We start from the raw sequence: 5,645 nt of genomic DNA, 5'->3' as shown, positions 1-5,645 counted from the left end.
GAAGGAATGTGTTGACGTGATACTCGCTGTGAAGGAAACCGAGAAATCCTCTGCGCTTCCACGAGAAATCACTGGGATGTTGGATGTGGGGAAAGGTTTGCAGCAGCAGGGATCGTTTTTGGTAAACTAATGCTGATTGTAGTGATTTATAATAGGTACACAAACACAAAAACGCACGCATACACATGCACACACACGCACTCGTGAGTATAAACAGAATATAAAATGATATTTAATTGAACTTTAACTTTATTTTAACTTAACTTTAACATAACTTCAACTTAACTTTAACTTAACTTTAACTTAACTTTAACTAAACTTTAACTAAACTTTAACTAAACTTTAACTTAACTTTAACTTAACTTTAACTTAACTTTAACTTAACTTTAACTTAACTTTAACTTAACTTTGACTTAACTTTAACAAAACTTCAACTTAACTTTAACTTAACTTTAACTTAACTTCAACTCAACTTTAACTTAACTTTAACTTAACTTTAACTTAACTTTAACTTAACTTTAACTTAACTTTAACTTAACTTTAACTTAACTTTAACTTAACTTTAACTTAACTTTAACTTAACCTTAACTAAACTTTAACTTAACTTTAAATTAACTTTAACTTGACTTTAACTTAACTTCAACTTAACTTTAACTGAACTTTAACTTAACTTTAACTTAACTTTAACTTAACTTTAACTTAACTTTAACTTAACTTTAACTTAACTTTAACTTAACTTTAACTCAACTTTAACTTAACTTTAACTTAACTTTAAATTAACTTTAACTTGACTTTAACTTAACTTTAACTTAACTTTAACTTAACTTTAACTTAACTTTAACTTAACTTTAACTTAACTTTAACTTAACTTTAACTTAACTTTAACTTAACTTTAACTAAACTTTAACTTAACTTCAACTTAACTTTAACTGAACTTTAACTTAACTTTAACTTAACTTTAACTTAACTTTAACTTAACTTTAACTTAACTTTAACTTAACTTTAACTTAACTTTAACTCAACTTTAACTTAACTTTAACTTAACTTTAAATTAACTTTAACTTGACTTTAACTTAACTTTAACTTAACTTTAACTTAACTTTAACTTAACTTTAACTTAACTTTAACTTAACTTTAACTTAACTTTAACTTAACTTTAACTTAACTTTAACTAAACTTTAACTTAACTTTAACTTAAATTTTACTTAGCTTTAACTTAACTTTAACTTAGCTTTAACTTAGCTCTAACTTATCTTCCCTTAATTTTAACTAAACTTAACTTTAACTTAACTTTAACTTAATTTTAACTTAACTTTAACCAAACTTTAACTTAACTTTAACTAAACTTTAACTTAACTTTAACTAAACTTTAACTTAACTTCAACTTAACTTTAACTTAACTTTAACTTAACTTTAACTTAACTTTAACTTAACTTTAACTTAACTTTAACTTAACTTTAACTTAACTTTAACTTAACTTTAACTTAACTTTAACTTAACTTTAACTCAACTTTAACTTAACTTTAACTTAACTTTAAATTAACTTTAACTTGACTTTAACTTAACTTTAACTTAACTTTAACTTAACTTTAACTTAACTTTAACTTAACTTTAACGTTACTTTAACTTTACTTTAACTTTACATTAACTTCTGTAGGCTAGATCATCTCTAAGCTGAAAAAGTGAATATTTATAATATAAATGCAAAATTCATTAATATAAATGAAATATTATAATATAATCCTAGAGGTGTTTCATCATCGAAGAGCTGAAAGCAAGCTTAAATAATTAAAATTTATACATCCCGCATGAATGAAAACTGAAAAAAAGTGTATTATTATTATGTAAATCTGATGTTCTCATATATTCCATTCAAGAAGCCGTGTTCTAGTGTACTCATAGACTTAAAAGACGTAATTGTTTTCTTTTTTTCAAGCAGATTTTTGAGGAAAATTTTACTCACTGTCTACTATTTTGAGATATATCCTACTCAATTTTGAGATAGTCTCATCGGTCGCTTCTAGGGTCTAACGATGTGACAACTGTCACATCCCCAGACGATTTGAAGCAAAACGTACAGGTAAACTCTTTTATAACCTCGTGATTGGTTGATTGCCGCCTAAAAGTTTGATCAATTTTCAATAGTTTACTAATGATCAATTGCTTTATACCAAACAAATCTTACATCAATTCTGAATAAAAGTTGTGAAAACAATTTAAATCCATCAATAAATGGCCGAATTATAAGTGTTTAAAACCTAACACTATATCGTTACACAATTGCTTGATTTGCACCTCAGTATTGTCCAAAAAGACGTAGTCCTATGCCAAAATTGTTACTTGCAACCTTATCCATTGTTCGGCTTGAATGTTTTTCCTCTGTTCGGGATCTAACACCACTGCGACCAGTAATTTGATCTATTGTCCTTTGTTGAGTGCATGTCGTATTACTACATCACTATTGAGTAATGATGAAGTATTAGTTTTTTACAGTTATAATTCTTGCATTTATCGCAAGGATCCGACTCTAATTGCAAGGTCCCACTATTTATACCCTTCGGAGTGTTGAAACACCCTCCAAAGACGCGCCCCTTTGTTGCCAGACAAAATTTGATTCCTTAGTAATAAGAAAATGTCTTGGAAACGGAAGAAAAACACATTTTGCTCGATATCGCCCATATCTTTGACGTCAATCGACTACATGACTACAAATTGAAAGGTAGTAGAGAGCTGGACGTTGTGACACGCAATGCAAACTTGACCCACCCCAATGCAATGGGTTACCTTAGCGGTTGAATAATCTCGAAATGCTGTTCAACTTCCCTTGGAAGGGAAGGATAATTCAATAAGTACACCACTATACGTCGGTTGAATGTTGCCAATAACACGCAGTTCATCACCCGGACGCAACGAATACACAAAAACCTGTCCCTCTTCTACACCGAACACCGCGTAATTACGTTAAAATCCCCTCCGAATCTAATTTATTAGCCGAAATAAACCATCCCAAGTCTCAGCGGTTCGTTCATTCGTTCTTCAAAACGTTGATTGCTCCTCTAAACACGATATCGCAAACGACCTTGCATACTTCACCAACCTTACCTAAGGGACCATCCATAAATGGCGTAGCATATTTTTCTATCAATTGTATACCCCTCCTTCCTCCCCTCGTAGCGTATTTTGCTATACCTAATATATGGCTTGTCACAACTTCAGAAAGCCCCCCCTCCCGCATAAATGGTACGTCATTTATGCATATTCCCTAACCATACATAGAAGAGGAGTAAGGTAGCCATCATCGAATGTGGAACGCAAACAGACTGAAAAAAACTCGGCTGTATCAATTGAATAGACACACATCGCGTTTCCGTAGTGTAGCGGTTATCACGTCTGCTTCACACGCAGAAGGTCCCCGGTTCGAACCCGGGCGGAAACATATTGTTTTTTTTTGGGTTCATGGTGTGCGCTGTTTTCATTAGTTTTGTAGTGGATGACGTACGGAAATTTCATCTCTGAGACGTACCTAATCCATCAACTTGGTCCCATCCGAATAGTTGAATATCCTTTAACATTGTTAGACGGTCTCTGAGGATGAACGCCCTCTGCAATGTGCAGTTTTCCCTTGATTTAGGTCAGTGCAGTGCATTAATTGAAAGTCTCGAACGTCTGCTCTTCAGCTAGCTACTGTTGACTAATAGATTCGGATGGTTCTACCGGCCCCAGTTGGAGGAAAAACCGGCGCAAAAGCAATGGGTATAAATTTCCTCGGAAAACGACCGGCGGCGGCAGCTTCTTCAATATTGTTCCGCTGGCTGATGTTTACACTCCGTCACCCGCTGAGCTTATTTTCCGAGTTTTCTTTCTGCTCGGCCGGGAAGCCAAGAGGTGAGAGCGACTTTATTTATAGTATCGTCGAAGAAAACTAATTTAGTTAGAAGTTTTTATGCACCCGCCTTCGCCGTCGCGCCGATGGGGGGTCCAGGGGTAGCTTTCCGGACACGGGATTTGCACTTTCCGCCTTTGCACCGCCAAGGATGGTGGTGATCGGTGGGTGTGTACCCAGTTTTAATGAGATTAAAACGGAAGAGAGAACATTGGCACCGGTGGAAATTCAGGATTTTGCTTCTTCTTGTCGTTCTCGGCGTTGGTTTCACAGTTTCTTATGATGCTTGATGTAGAGTTTTACTGCTGTTTTGCACAGTGATTCTGTCTCGCAACCGATGTCAACAGATGTTCGCGATGTAGGGGTATTAGGAGGTATTGGACTTAATTAAAAACATATTTATGACTTTTACTGGTGGCGACTTTATTGCGCAAAATGTAAGTAAGTATGCTGTTCCCGATCGTTTGCAAACGAGTTATGGTCGATGACCCGTAGTCAGGTTAGTCAGTTGAAATTAATTCGAATTAAATGGGCCAAGATTGGAAAAAATAAACGGGAAAAGCTACGGTAGTTTCTTGAATCAGGAAGAATCCGGAATCCAAGATGATTAATATGTAATTAAAATGGTGGATTTAAATTCAAGATGTTGGTCCCAAGTTCGGTTCGACGAACTCAAACAACAAATAGTTGTTGGGAGTCAAAGTCCACCACCATTAAGGAGTTCGAAATGACAGAGTTGTCCACAAATCAATTAGATAGTTTTTGGGGATTTGTCGGAGATGAACTAGCCCGTGGCTAAAAAACTCCTTAAACCTCTCTTCCTTCTTGTTCAAAATTCCAAAATACAAATTCTCAAAAAAAAAAAAATGTAAGTCTTGGACATTTTCCATCCACTTCTTTTTACGCTGTTTACGTGGTTTATGGTTTCATGATTTCCGAAGAAGTGTCAGGGATGTATTTTTGAAACGGACTCGACAGGTTGAGGCTGGATATCAATGTCTGGCATAGGTGTAGCAAGAGGAGGCGAATAAATTACGTTTGAAATTTGAATATGTTCAAGAAGCTTGAAACATGTTTAAGCTTTAAGCCCATTTTTTCTAAACCTCATTATTTGTTTCGAAGACTCAAAACCTCGACATTTGTATGAGATGCAGAATCATGATTTTTGACGTAGGATTACGTCTTTCGGCAACATATTGGGGGTGCAATTTCATAATCGTCCGCATTACGAAAAGTGGTCAGGTTTTGACCTCTTATAACTTTGTCAATAGCGGATGGATTTTAATTCTAAACAAATCAATCGATTGGAAATTTTTTCTACGGATCTGCTAAAATGAACACTTTATAAATTTTCAATAGTTCATTATTGAAAATTACACAAATGTCCAACTGTTGCAATCGTGATCAAAATTATCATCGATTGCCTGCAAAAAGCGATTTCCCTAACACAGAGTTCAAAATCGAAATCCACCCGGTCTCACCGGACGGTGCGTATTCAATCACCGTGTTTGGTGGTGTCCGGTCGGTCGCAATCATCAGCAGCAGCAGCAGTGCTTTCGGCGCGTGGTGTTTATTTATTTATTTATTGTTTATCAGTCAACAGGTAAAATGTTTACCCCAATGACACTTTTTCTACAACTAAATACAAAACTAAGGAATAACATAAATTAACATAAAACTCGTTTAAAACTACGCTTATATGTATCTCGTGACACGTTGAAATCGTACACATAATAACACCGGTTGAATACACGGGACATGC

At 34.5% G+C, this 5,645-nt stretch overlaps 1 non-coding gene across 1 annotated transcript; it reads left to right on the top strand.

The window, feature by feature from the left end:
- The first annotated feature begins 3,363 nt into the window (after positions 1–3,363).
- On the top strand, positions 3,364–3,436 carry TRNAV-CAC (transfer RNA valine (anticodon CAC)). Its single transcript has one exon. It is a non-coding gene; the product is annotated as a tRNA-Val (tRNA).
- Positions 3,437–5,645: the final 2,209 nt, after the last annotated feature.

Source organism: Ochlerotatus camptorhynchus, unplaced genomic scaffold (genome assembly GCF_037179485.1).
Source record: "Ochlerotatus camptorhynchus isolate MF236.1 unplaced genomic scaffold, CSIRO-AGI_Acam_v1.1 ptg000274l, whole genome shotgun sequence".
Taxonomy (NCBI): Eukaryota; Metazoa; Arthropoda; class Insecta; order Diptera; family Culicidae; genus Ochlerotatus; species Ochlerotatus camptorhynchus.
Note: the sequence above shows the minus strand (reverse complement) of the source record. Positions and strands in the feature narration are given on the sequence as shown.